The sequence below is a fragment of the Sphaerodactylus townsendi genome, linkage group LG03 (genome assembly GCF_021028975.2).
Source record: "Sphaerodactylus townsendi isolate TG3544 linkage group LG03, MPM_Stown_v2.3, whole genome shotgun sequence".
NCBI classification, from domain to species: domain Eukaryota; kingdom Metazoa; phylum Chordata; class Lepidosauria; order Squamata; family Sphaerodactylidae; genus Sphaerodactylus; species Sphaerodactylus townsendi.
The window spans coordinates 90,982,677-90,998,148 of record NC_059427.1 but is presented as its reverse complement, the minus strand read 5'-3'; positions in this window follow the sequence as shown (position 1 = coordinate 90,998,148).

Here is a 15,472-nt window from a genome sequence, read left to right as displayed (position 1 = left end):
ACATGGTCTTGCTTCTCATTACCCCTTCACCACATCTCCATACGCTCCTGCCTGCATGGCTTGCAGCCTAATTTTGTCTTTCACCCCACCATGCCCTTCTGGGAGAGGCTGCTGGCACCTGCTTGCAGTGAAATTTGCCAAATGGGATCCAGCGAAACCACGTGGCAGCACAATTTTAGCGCTTTGCTGCAGGTCATTCAACTCATGTCCTAGTTCTCTCTCCCACCCCCTATCCCTTCCAAGTGAGTTCAGGAGAACTGACCTGAAGATGGTTTCCCCTCTTTAAAATATTGTTACAGTAATGCGCAAAAATCATGTATCTGGTTCTTGGATTGGAAGGGCCAGAGGGAAAATTGTTCTTTGGTGCCTTTGCAATTGGTTACACAGAACTCTTAACGCTTCTTAAACCAGAGCAGCTGGTCACAAGGTTAAGCTATTCTGTATATAAGAGTACAAAATAGCCAATGTACAAACAGTCCCTAATTATTGTTTTGCTAACTTTTTAGAGTTAACATTTTTGTTGTATACAAATTGTATTCCTTATGTTTTGTGTGTGTGTGTATCTATATCTGTCTGCGTCTCTCTGTCTATCTAGTGGTACAATATTTCTTGTTAAGCTTATTGAAGCCAAGAAATAAAAACCATGGATTCCCAATGTATTTCCCCCTCTATCCATTGATAGCTATATTTTTGGGATTTCTCTGTGGAAAGTATCCAACATGGAAAACACAGCCGATGTACCTTACTAAATTCTGGCACGTGGTCAGTTCATGACAATATTGCTTTATCTGTACCTTACAATGCCATACCCATAATTGCACCCTTCTAAATCTGTTGACGTCAGTGGGTTTAGCAGTTTTCAACTGCTTAGGCCGGGGTTGGCAACCTTTAACACCCAAAGAGTCATTTGGACCCGTTTTCCACGGAAAAGAAAACACTTGGAGTCGCAAATACTTTTTAACATTTAAAATGAAGATAATACTGTATATATTGTTTTTTTACCTTTACTCTTTGTATAAACAGCATTTTATTGAATTGTTTTAAAACACACACAGGCACACAAGAAAGGGCTGACCCTAAATTGCATCCAGTCTACGAAGCCAATTTGAAAAAAATAAAACCTAGAAGACACTGTACATTTTACTCACCCATGCACCCCCTCACCCACTTTTCAAGAACAAAACTTGATGGTTTCCTAAGCAAGCCTTTGGGATGTATTTCACTTCCCCACCTCTTTTGAGGGCTGTTATTTCTGTGCTTGTTTTGCTTTCCAGACCCTCCGACTTTTCTTTTTCTTTTCCTTTCCATTGCTGCAAACGAGCTGCAGCTTTCTCTTCAGGAGAGGTCATTTGGAACTGAATGGCTGACCACACAGTAATAACTTTAACTGGCGCCTGAATCTCCTGCAACCTGGAAGCAGCCGTGTCTTTGACTCTCACCTGTGCGCACGGCAGGGAGAGGCATCAAACATGTTTCAAAAAAGGAAATCATTTAAAAGACGGAGGGAAAGAAGGGCCAGCGTGAAAGCCATGCAAGCGAAGCCCGTTCCCTCCCCTCTCCACAGCAACAGCAGCACACACGAGCAGCCCAGGCAGTTGCCCCGGGCCATTCAGACAATGGATCAGCTGCTCCCCAGGCAGTTGCGCCGCCTTCTCCCAACTTGCAGCCACGGGCGCCCGCTTCCCCGCTTGCGAAATCACGCCTAACCGAGTGGGATCTTTATTGTCCCCCCACACTGTCCCATTTCGAGGAAGGGGTAGAGCAAAGAGCCCAGAGCAACCGCCCCCTCCTTCTGTCTGCCATCCCCTCCTTCGGTCAGCCACCCCACTCTCTCTCCCAGTCGGTTCAGAGGCACCCTGCATGCCGCCCCATTATCCCTTCCCTCGCCCACCCTCTGATGAGCAGCTCTTTCTGACCGACTCTACCACGAAACTGAAAACCGGAGCCACGGAGGATGCACAGATCTATGTCTCCCTCTAGCACCGGCCATGGAAATGCTCGCCTTCCACCTTCATGCTCTCCCCTGTCTTCCTTTGCCCTTTCATGGATTATTCAGGTCCCAAGCCACATGGAGCCGCAGTACAAGGAAGAAAGAGCCACATGCGGCTCCTGAACTGCAGTTTGCCAACCCCTGGCTTAGGCTATATGTACCATAATTATTCACATTGGGTATCTGATTAATATTGACCATACTGTTAGTGTAAGGAATGCATTATCTTGAACAGTAGTGAGGGGGAAGAGAATTCCCCTGGCCTATGGGATTTGAAATTTCCTATCAGCAATTTGAAAACTTCTCTTTTGGCGTAATGCATATATTGAATCGTGCTTATCGGTACTCTGATAACTTCCAGTTTGCATCTAATCACAATTCAGACAAAGTATGATTAAGAAGGCAAATATTGTTACGCCCACTGCAAAAAAAACCCAGTTAATATGCTCAGTTTTCAGGTTGACTTGCTGCTGATATTACTGATGAACCTCAGTGCAGAGATTTTGAGATCACTTCATTTTGCTCTCTTGCATGCTATAACAAATGTTGGACGATTTTTAGAAGTGGTGGTGGAGAGGATGGGATTTTGGCAGGGTGTGATGACACTCGTGACTGCCCTCTCGCAATCTCCATCACAAATAGTAGGGGGAAATCTTAAGAGGCCATTTATCCTCCTCCTCCTCCTCAGTTCCTCAGGGCCAGGACATTGGGGATGGTAATTCTGTGCCTGGGGTTTGTAAACGGGAGGTCATTTTGAGAGCTTCATGTTAGGGAGCAGCATTGTTGTTTGCCGTTGGGAATGTTTAAAGTGTTCATCGCAGGCTGCTTGAATTGGTATGATACTGTAAATTGATATTGTTAGTATTTATTATGTCCCATAGGCCAGGGGAAAGCTGATGGAATTATGGTTTCTTCAAGGCCACCTTGAATTCAAGGGACCTTGAATTTAGGGCTGGAGTGAGATTTCAGCCAGAAGTTTTCCAGCTCACAAGATCAATTCCAATTAAAATAACCTATTTTAGTTCATGATTGATCTACACGTATTGCTTCATCCATAAATCCTCGGCTTGCCGTTCATACTACTGTTGCTTACTCATCTTTAGTTATTTTACTTGTATACGTGCATTTTTATCTGTATATGTGCATTGTATTGTACACCGCCCAGAGCCCTACGGGGATGGGGCGGTATAATAAATCGAAATAAATAAATAAATAAATCTAGTTAGAGAAGTGCTAGAAGATTTCCATGGTAATAATCTGAACTAATTCATATCCAAGAATGTTAGCTCCAATGCATGCCCCGCATGTATATTAGTATAAAATTAAATTAAGGAACACTGCCTGTGTATACAAAGATACAGAATTTGGTAGTAGCACTTTACTGAGGGAATAGGGAGGTTCTTGAAAGTAAAGAAATCTGTACAGGCCAGCAGTGCGGAAGTTTGTGGGAATTGCTTTGCTGCAGGGTTCTGGGTTTTTAGGGGCTATATTTATGCTGTAAAATGATAGATGGTGAGCAGCTAGTGGGCTGCAAAGCTGGGATTGGTTTGGAGCCCAAAAGTCTGAATCCTATGGTCCCATTGATTTTAACTGCCAGGCTGGGAAATTACAGAGTCAAAAGGGACACATCAAAGGAGGTGAGTAACTGGAGTGCACTGATCACTTGCACTAATCCTGTCTGCCTTCTGTGGATTGAAGCAGCCTTGGCATTGCCCGTACGAGATCGTATGAATGGTCTCGTGTGTCCACTGGCAAGAATTATGCTGGTGGAGATCCGTTTCCTGCAGAAATAGCCTCAGAAAGGAAATCAACTGGTCAAGAGGAGGGATAATAATAAAGAGGAGGAGGAGTTTCAATTAATACCCCACCTTTCTCTTCGGTAAGGAGATTCAAGGTAGCTTACAAGCTCCCTTCCCTTCCACTCCCCACAACAGACACCTTGTGAAGTTGTGAGGTAGGTGGGGCTGAGACTAGCCCAAGGTCACACAGCGGAAAGTAGGAGTGCAGAAACTCATCTGGTTCACCAGTTAAGCCTCTGCTACTCCAGTGGAGGAGTGGGGAATCAAACCCATTTCTCCAGATTAGAATCCACGAGATTAGGCTGAGGCTAGCCTGGGCCAAAAAGTTTATTATTACACTGAAACACAGATTTACTTTCTGATTTTGGCCACAACCTTTACACAGTATTTAGTACCTTCAATTTAAATAGAAGAGAAATAAATTCCAGCAACAAAATGCCACAGAAATACTAAAGAACACCAAAACGTGAACAGGCACCAGTCCTTTAACACATCGTTTGCATTTTAGAGATGAATCCAGACAACCATTTTACCATACATCGTCACATGATAAATAAACAAATTATTGCATGACTTTGAACAGCACATTTTAAGCATAACAAAGATGGATGAACGCAAAAATTAGCTAACCAGTGGGAAACTGTTATACATACAGTTCTGGATCAAACTGAGGAAAATATTGCAGTATATAGAGCGTGATCGCAAAATGGCAAAGGTGGTGTTAGAACTTTGCACGAAGATATGCTAAGTCCATGTGGCTTGACAAATGACACAGTATGAAACAGACTTCTCTCTGTGATACACCTCTGAAGATGCCAGCCACAGATGCAGGCGAAACATTAGGAACAAGATCTTCCAGACCACGGCCACACAGCCCGGAAAACCCACCACAATACATTGAATCAGTGGTAGTAACATTTCTGAAGCAAAGGAACTGGAAATAATTATAATAGTTCATATGATCTGAGCGGAAGACTGAGTATTATGAGCTCATTGAGACATTTTCAGAGAGTAATGTGTAAGCCATAATGGGAGTCCACAGGTGTATCTAATTCAAAATAACAGAATTCACTACATCAGTTGTGAGTCACACATAGAAAGCAGAAGCAAAGTTTCATTCATGTGAAAAACTGTCATCATCTTTAACATCTGTTGACGTCAGTAGAGTTGTCTTGAAAGTGATAACACTGACCAATGATCATTCATACTGCAGATTTAAACAAGTTTCCACAAGGGATCTGCTTATTTGGTGGGAAATCTTATAGGTTCAAGTCCCACACAAGTTAGTCATGACCAAGCCTCCTTGAAAGTGGGGAGACTTTTTGTATGATATCAGCTAATTCTGTCTTGCTCCCATGTGCCCTCAGGAAGGCCTCCTCACCTGTAGATTAGAGGAAACCTTTTTTTAAAAGATCCTGACTTCAGAAAAACCAAAGAGAGCCAGGGCTTTTACAAGCCCCTGAACTCCAAGCTTTGTTATTAGAGAGACAAACTTCCAAGTAATGTGAGATCCCTGCGGGAGCTAACGCAATTGCACAGGGTCTGCAAGACTTGGCTGTTACACCAGGTTTTTCCATCTTGTCAGCCAGATTGAATAGTGTAAGATCATCTCCTTTCGGCCTCCAGTGATGGCGGGGGGGGGGGGGGGGGGTGGTTGAGGTGTGATGGGGGCTGTAACCTACAGCTATCTGTATTTATTCATTAGACCTTGGAGTTTATTGTTGTAATATTTGTATTGCTTTTTTTTATGATTTTATTGATTGTATATATTTTATGTTGTGACCTGCCCTGAGGGGATAGGGCAGGATATAGTAAGTAAGTAACAAGCCTTTATTGGCATAAAATAAACATACAAAACAAGCATACAAAACCTGCCCACCATTGCTCACAGTCATAGACACTGGTACTAAAATATATACATGGTCCTTCTGTAACTATAAAACATTCTTTCAGCTAAGTTGACTCACTTAAACGTCATTGGATACTGATAGAAGCTAGAAAAATTACTGCTGGCTATATGTGGTCATAATACATAGACATTGATTGGTATTCATCTAGACTTACGTCTATTATCGTTAGCAGAAATTTTGCTACATTTCCTACCGCACACTGTGGGATCCATGTTGAATTTCAAAAAGCATAGGTAATCTTAAGAGCATCGGTTAGATTATTATACAGAAATGGGATAGAGATTGCAGATTGTGACATTCTGATTTTTGCAAACCTTACACAATGAAAGAGGGTATGATCGAGTGTCTCCACCTGACCCATGTTGCATGGACATAGCCTCCTCTGTTTATCAATTTGTTGATATCTGCCATAGAGAGCAGCTTTATAGAAGAGGAGCGATTAAGATTGAATCCCTGGCCAAGCGTTAAAGCTCTTCTTAATTTAAGGGGTTGGTGATCCAATGTAAAATAATTTGGCCATGTGTCCCTTGTTCAATTGGAATAGAAAGCTTGGGGTCAGGGGAACCGACGTTTTTCCCTGCGCCAGCCGTTATCATATCCCGATACTCTTGTTGGCTAATAGCTTTGTTTTCAAGCAGCTATATATGCTTCTGATAGGAAGAGAGGACTAACGAGCTCTAATGAAAAGAAACCAATGAGGCGTTGATTTTTCCCTCAACTAGTTTCAACCACCCTAGGAGAATTTTGCATAATAGTCGGAAAGCATGAGGTGTAGCATGCCAAACTGGAAGCGATCCACCTGCAAATGTAAAAGTGGATATGTAGCCAGTATCTGACAGTTCTCAGCCAGGCCATTGTGGTATATGATATTTGCCCGAGTTCTAAACATAGGGCTGCATATGAAGCACAATTTGGTAAGCCCATAATTTTATGGAAAAAACGGGAAATAGGGCAGGATATAAATACATACATACATACATACATACATACATACATACATACATACATAAATATCTGAGACCTAATCTTTGGCTGCACGCTAGCAGTGTTTTCTATACAGCACATCCAGTGTACCAGATATCTTTTTGGACGTCAACAGGATGAGCTAATCAGTTAGAAATCAAAGTATCATCCTTGTTTATGGCTGACAGTGGAATTTGTATCTAATAGTGAGCCAAGAATTCTTTTAATGCTTTATCAGTACTATAATAGTTGGCCTCCCATAGTTCCTAGTGAGATGGGAAGTTAGTGAGGGATGCGGGTCCCAGTGAAGTGTAGATGCTGCATTTAATTACAAGAAATCTCAGCTATATTGAGGCTCACTACCTGCTCTTTTCAAACTATGGAAGGCCAGATCATATCATAGAATAAACTGGAAGATGGTAAATGACAAAGATTGATGTGATACTGGTGTCTGATCAATGGGAATCAATTTGACTTCTGGTCCACAGCTAGGGCCTTTGGCAAAGGGACTAGAAAAGAGAGAAAGCTCAGCAGAGATATGATGAGTTCACTATTGTAGAGTCTACCTTCCAAAGAACCCATTTTGTTCAGGGGAACTGGGTTTTGTAGCCTGGATATCAGTTATAATACTGGAAGAACTCCAGCCCACACCTGGAAGTTGGCAATTTCTTAATGACTGTAATATAATTGGGAGATAATGGCTAAGTTATGGCTCCCCAGTGGCTCTGCTAATTTATTCCTCATATCATGGGAAAGCTGGCCCTCTCATAGTATCTTGGATCTGCTCTAGGATCTCTATGTCTCCCAGAGGATTTTGTGTGGCATAGTTGATCTGCTTCCCTGTAGGAGTGCCTCTAAGATTTCTCCAGTTCTCTACTTCTATATTTGCAAATAAGCATTACAAAAATGCCTGTTGTCTGCAGTGTGTTCTCTTTCACTCCTTTCCAAAGGGAACCCAACTAGGAAATGCTGTGTATATATTTATCCTGCCTCCTGCCTAGTTTATTTCATCCTTACCCATCCTTACCCATCCTTACCCATCACCAAGGCACTGACAGTCCCTGAAGGGAAAAAGGTGGGAAAACCCTGAGTAAGTGGTTTCTGTGCCTGAAGAAATATAGACGGGGTGGGGGTGCACATCTCAACCACCCTTTGGGTGGTGTAATTCCAAGGCCCCAAGTGCTGAATTCCCAGCAGCAAAGCACAGGTAGAAGGTGACTAACGTTGGCTCCACTGCCAAGAATGCCCTTGGAATGCCCCTGGAAAGTCCCGAGCTGCGCTGGTATCCTCTGAAGACCAATATCCCTTCCAGGTTGGGTGTCACCAGGGTCTGTGGCACCCACCTGACTCCAAGTTTGCCCATCCCACTGGCACATTTGCTAGCTCCATAGACCAATTTGCTTCCCTGCTTTGGATAGGGTTGTTAGTTAAACAAGACTCTATCCTCTTAGAATAGTATCTGCTGTTCTGTTATGGATGAAATCCCAGTTGCCAATAGAGGTATAAGTGAGGAGAAATCAGGGATTAATCAATTTCTTAATTTCTCATAGGTATAAATCAATGCCATTCTTATCTGATTAGATTCCTTATTCACACTGTCATTTCTCATATGACTGCCAGGAAGATAATGGAATAGGCAAGACTAGTGGCTCAATTTACTAGAAGGTTTTAGACTTGGTTTCTTTTGACCATTAATCTGGAATTACCACTAATCAGGAAGCATGGCACTATACCACTAATCTGGATGCATGATAGTAATTTTCAGTGCATGGTGTATGTAGACAATCCATACTTGCTTTGTGGAGCCTAAATTATTTTATTATTGGTTGTTGCCCTTTCCTAATTCCAAACAAGGGGATATCCGGTTAGGTGGAGTTTGGAGGTAGAGTCAACAGTATAAAGCTAAAGTCGGACAACCTCCGAAAGTCTGATCTTGGTCTCAGGGAAGCTTTAATAAAGCTCGTAGCTGCAGGCTGGAAGCTTGCAGTTTAAAACCGGATCGAAGCCTTGCTGAAGTCAAGATTAAATTGGCCCTTGCCTCTCCAATCTCCATGGGGAGATGGGGGAGGGTCAAGCCCAGCTGGCCCCGCTCCTGATATCCATGTGAAGATTGAGGGCAGGGCAATCTCTGCATGTTGATGTTCAATTGCTCACCTGCCTCGAATTTCAGGGGGAGTTTGAGATGGAGATGGAAGCAGCTGGGGGGGGGGGTACATGGCACCCTCGGTGAGCCCTAGGTGCCATTTTAGGGAGCTATGCCCCTTTAGAACCCTTTGAAAAATAATGAGAAACATGAGCTGTTTTATAGAACCCCTTTCCTGAAAGAAGGAATGACTTTCATTCACTAGTGGGTTGTGACGTGTTCCACTAGATGTCTTTTCCAGGTGTGGTACAAAAGAATCTACAGGGAAGCAATATGTGTTGAAATGAAATGTATAGAAACCATGTGATTATTTTTAACATATTAGACATGGAATGGGATTTGTAAATTCTTTCAAGGCATGTTTTATAAACTGTTTAACCTGATAGAGATTCCTGATTGAATTCTTCTGCCTTTCCATAAGAGTTGTTATTATGTTTGGCTGTGGCATACTGCATGCTCTTGAGACTTGAAAATGCTGTCACCTTGGTGGAAGCTCAAAAGTGTATATTTAAAGGTAATGCCATTTTATAACAAATGCTTAGTTCTCTTTAGATTGAGAACCCAAAATCACCTCTTTGGCTAAGAGAAAATGAATTTTGAGAAAACGTTCATTAACAATTCCAATGTTATTAGCTTCTTTTACATCATTTTGGGAAGTCTAGACCTCCCTCTAGTGGCTGAACTGGGGATATTTTATAAAAACAATTAAGCAGCGGCATTACATCAGTGAGGAGCTGTGTGGCACAGTGGTTAAGTGCTTGCACTGCCACTCCCACGGTCAGGTGTTCAAGCCCCCTATGGGTCAGATATCCTGGTAGCTGGCTCATGATCAATTCAGCCATCCATCCATTCCTTGGTCGGTAAATGAGTACCTAGCTCATAGCTAGGGGGTAAAAAATTGCTGGGGAAAGCAATGGCAAACTATCCCACAAAAGAGGCTTGCCTATGAAATCACTGCTCGCAGTGGTACCCCAGGGTCAGACATGACTGAAGGGGAAACTTTACCTATTACATCAATGAAGCTGTCTGTTGCATGGCAGCTGTCTCCTTATATATATGAAGCTGTCCCCTTATACACACACACACACACACGCACACACATATAAAGGATTTCTTATTTTATCTCCATGTAACCCTCCTTTTATAGTTAGTAAACTCATATATTAAAAACAACTGAGAATCTATCGCTTCTGTTCTACTCTGCATATATATGTGTGTGTATATATGTATATATTACTTCATTTTGTATGCTGTATCTTAAATGGTTTTAATTTGATGCTTAGAGCCCTTATTTTATCTTATTTTATCTTATATTGTATTTATTGAGAGGGCTCCTTTTGCTTATTTTTGTTTATTTATGTTATATTGAAATGTTGTACACCGCCCAGAGCCCTCCCGGGGTGGGCAGTATAAAAGTCAAATTAATAATAATAATAATAATAATAATAATAATAATAATAATAATAATAATAATAATAATAATAATAATAATTGGACATCACCTGGCAATGATCAGTTGCATGGATTTTGGCTCAAATATCTGACCAGCCTGCACTCAAAAGTATTTGTTTCTGAATTCAATGAAATACTGCAAACTAGAAGCAATAGTGAATGGATGGTAACTGGAAAAACTTATATTTGATACAGAAGGATTCCAGCAAAAGGGACAATATAGGAAACTACAGGCCAATAACGTGTTTGCCTACAATGTTCAAACTGCTGACAGGCATAATTGCTGATCAAATCCAAGATTACTTGGAGGCAAATAACATCTTGCCAGTAGAACAAAAAGGTAATAAAAGAAGAAGTAGGGGCACCAAAGATCAGCTTCTGATTGATAAAATGATACTGGAGAACTGCAAAAGCCATAGAAATAAACCTGTATACAACATGGATTGATTACAAAAAAGCATTAGAGCTCACTGCCACACAGTTGGATGTCAAATGTATGAATGTCATTGGGGTTTGTGAAAATATTAGCAAGTTTACTCAAAATGCAATGAAACACTGGAAAACTGAGTTGTTCGTGGGCAACCAAAGCTATGGAACTGTCAACATCAAGAGAGGAATTTTCCAGGGTGACTCACTGTCACCATTATTGTTCATCATTGCAATGATCCCACTATCCAACAATTCTACAAAAAACAAACCCTGGGCTATCAAACTGCAAGAAATTCACTAGAAATTTCCCACTTGCTGTACTATGGATGATCTAAAGCTTTATGAGAAAATCAGAAACTGAAATTTGGTCACTGACCAACACAGTCAGAATCTTCAGCAATGACATTAGTATGGAGTTAAAACTTGGACAAATGTATACAGTGGCATTGAAGAAAGGGAAAATTACTGACAATGGGGCATAGAGATGCCTAATGGAAAAATACATAAAGTGCAATGAACACAAGATCCTATAAATACCTACTGGGAATACCTGGCTTTGTGGACAACATCAAGTATGGACATGTGTGAAAAATGTGGTCAACAGAGAATATGTCCAAAGGGATTAGAAAGACACGAAGAGCAAATTAAGCTTGGTGAGGAATCTGATCAAGGGCTATCAACACCTGGGCCATACCCGTCATCAGATACACTGCTGGAATTGTAGACTGGGCTGTAAGCAGAGCTGGATGATCTGGACAGAAAAACAAGAAAACTGATGATGATCCACTACTCATTACACCAGCGTAGTGATGTTGACAGACTTCACCTACCCAGAAAATCAGGAGGTAGAGGGCTTCTATAGAATGAAACAAGCGGTGGAAGAGAGAGAAGCAATGCACTGTTGAATTATGTGAAAAACAGTGAAGAACCAACATTGATGGAAGTCAACAGCAGAAAACTGCTCAAAGTTCACAAAGACAAAGAGTGAATACCGTAAAAATACACTGCAAAGCAGAAGAGAAAACTGGCAATGAAGAATGCTCTCCATGGACAGTTCCTAGAAAAAATTAGGGACAAAATTGACAAGGAAAAAACCTGGTTGTGGCTCACAAAATGGAACTTTGAAAAAGGGGGCTGAGAGCAGATTCTTGCAACCCAAGAACAAGTAATTCAGAACAAGCGCCATCAAAGTAGAATTGAAAGAATAAACTACAGATCCCAAGTGCAGACTCTGCAAGGAAACAGGCGGCAATGAATCACATACTTAGCTGCTGCAAAGTCAACATCGCGCAGACGGACTACAGGCAGAGGCATAATACTGTTGCTCAGATGATTCACTGGAACTTGTGCCACAACTACCATCTGCCTGTGACAAAGAACTGGTGGAATCACAAACCTGGAAAGGTCACTGAAAAGATGAACCGCGATAAAAACTACTCTGGGACTTCCGAATTCAGACTGACAAAGTTTTGGAACCTAATACTCCTGACCTCACGATTGTGGAAAAAAAGAAAGTGTGGATAGTTGATGTTGCGATTCCTGGTGACAGCAGGATTGATGAGAAGCAACTGGAAAAACTTACACGATATGAGGATTTAAGGATTGAACTGCAAAGACTCTGGCACAAACCAGTAAAGGTGGTCCCAGTGGTGATCGGCACACTGGGTGCAGTGCCTAAAGATCTTGAACGGCACTTAAAAACAATTGGCGCTGACAAAATCACCATATGTCAGCTGCAAAAGGCCACCCTACTCGGCTCTGCACGCATTATTCGTCGATACATCACATAGTCCTAGATGCTTGGGAAGTGTCCGACGTGTGATGTAATACAAAATCCAGCATATTGATCTTGTTTGCTGTGTATAACTGTTTTGTATCAATAATAATAATAATAATAATAATAATAATAATAATTGTATGTATACACACATGCTCATATACATATACATACATATGTGTGTGTACATATGTGTGTGTGTATATACATGTATACATGTATATATATGTATATCTACACACACACACACATATATGCACAGAGTAGAACAGAAGCGACAGATAGACAAAGTAGAGAATAAAATGTTAAGTAAAAAATTGCTGCTGGCTTTTCATAATTTTCAAAAGGAAATCTGCCACTATCACACAAAAGGAAGGATCTGGATTATCCAGCAAGAAAAGTAATCTAAATAAGTCAGGGATATCAGTTAAAAACAAAGAAGTAAGACCAGGAGTGGAGCGAGGGGGAACTACGCCTGCTGTACGTGTGCGCCCTGTGCCCCTGCCATGCCCCTGTCACACCCCGCCATGCCCCGGAATGCCCCCACACCGGCGCATGCCCGGTGCATCACGCTTCCCCTTTGGCGCTATGCCACTGAGTAAGACTCACATACTTGGATCTGATTTCCTTGAATCTGGAACAATACAATAATTGGTGGGCAAAGATTCGACTAAGCCAGTATTACACGGGCATAACTATTTATTATGTTACACCAGAGCTAGCTAACCAACATAGTAAGATGATTAAGGAGGATTTGGGCCTTTAAGCCAAGGAATCAAGTGTTGGTTATGAGCTTTCCTACATAAAAAGTACTTTCCGACATAAAAAGTACTTTTAGCCCACAAGCAGACTATTCCCCCACATTAGGGTAGTGAATCCCTACCCCACCGCTTCCCTTTCCCACTACCACTCTAAGAGGTAGTTGGAGGAAAATGTTTTAAAAGGCTGCTGGGCGTGTAGTATGATGTCACTTCCAGAAAAACCTAGAAGTGATGTCACACCTCTCTATGAATTGCTGGAAACCATACCATTTTCAGCAATTCCTTTAGAGGACTGATGTCAGGTCTTGGAGAGAAGTGCCAAAAGGCCTCGAGAAAAATGCCCTGGCCCTTTAGCAGAGATTTAGAAATGGGTAAATGAATCTTTTCAAGGTGTGGAGGTAAATCACATCAGAAAATAAGTAACATCCAGGCAGTTGATAAACTTGTCCAAATTGCCTGAATGTAGTTTGATTCTTGTATAAAGTTCTTATAAATTGTGCTGAATGCAAATTGTTGAATCCCATGTTAAATCAAACTTCCAGAAAGTATTGCTTAGCATTTTATTTTGTGCTTCATAACTGGAACATTTTTACATTTTCATTATCATCCTGATATACAAAAATAAGATGCCCATGTCAGCTTGAATATATTATCAATTCAGTGGTAATAAAATGTGTATTAAATTACAGGTCAGAATCAAACCAGAGGAATTGAAAGAGAAAACAAAAACAACATGACAATGAGGTAGCAGTAAATACCAGTGACAGAGGTATAACATATAATGTAAATATTAAATAATGCCCATAATTCTTATGGTTGTAGAAAGCACCATCAAGTTGCAACTATCTTATGGTGACCCTATAGGGTTTTCAGGGCAAGAGACTGAAAGGTGGTTTTGCCATTGTCAGTTTCTGGTGGTCTCCCACCCAAATACTAACCACAGCCGAACTTGCTTAACTTTTGAGATTTGACGAGATCAGGCTAGCCTGGGCCGAAAATGCCAGGTCCCTTTAATAGAGAGTTTGTTGTGTCAAAATAGGTTCTGGGAGACCCAGGCTCCAGTTCTGACACCGCATGGAATTTTGTTCTGTGACCTTCGCCAGTCATACACTTACAGCCTAACTGGCTTCACAAGGTTATTGTGAGCATGAAATTATGAGAGGTACAATGTGGGTGCCACTGTGGAGAAATGTAAGATATGAATGAAACTGGTACATAAATAATGTATGCAAATAGCTTTTCATAGCATGATAATAACATCTAGTAAATAACAGGACAGGATATTCCTATGGGTACTGGTCTGAGAGTATCTTCCTCTTTAGGGAGGCTGCTAAACATGTGCTTAAGTTTATTATTACACTGAAACACAGATTTGCTTTCTGATTTTGACCACAATCTTTACACAATATTAAATACCTTCTATTTAAATAGAAGAGAAACAAATTCTAGCAACAAAATGCCACGGAAATACTAGAGAACACCAAAACATGATCAGGCATCAGTCCTTTAACACATCCTTTGCTTTTTAGAGATGAATCCAGACAACCATTTTACCATACATCTTCACATGATAAATAAACAAATTATTGCATGACTTCTTTGAACAGCATATTTTAAGCATAACAAAGATAAATGAGGGGGGATGATTTTTGTTCTGTCAGGCACCATTCTTTTTTTTTTACAAAACACCTTTTTCAGTCTTTAGTTACATTGATCCCGTAATGAAGATATATATTTCTTTACTTTGTTCAAGAATTGCTTCGTAGAATCTGTTAAGTTATTTTCCTGCAATTGACAGGTAACCTTAAAAAAAGAAAAAATGCAATCTGAAACTATCATAGTTTTAATTGTAAAATAAATCCAGTGCTTTCAAAAGTCCCACTCTAGACATTTACAGAATACATATACAGCATCAGATTTCATAGAGAAACCATTGAACATTTCCACTGTAAATCTGGTTGTGTAAGCTGTCCATGCAAAGATCTTTGCCTGCAGAAATAGATTTCTTTGTGCAGCTCAATAAAACTGGGTGCACAAAAGATTGCTGGAGGGTGGGTGACTGCATCCCAGACCACATGTGGAACTGTAGGCACTTCTGTATTCAGAATTCTAGGTGGGGACATTTCTTTCATTATCTCTGGAAGATCACTGTTTCCATTATTTCCTTGATTGGGTAATCAATTGAAATTAAAAACGACAGTTGGAAAGAATCTGTGGAAGTGTGTCCATTTCCAAACAAATATTTTTC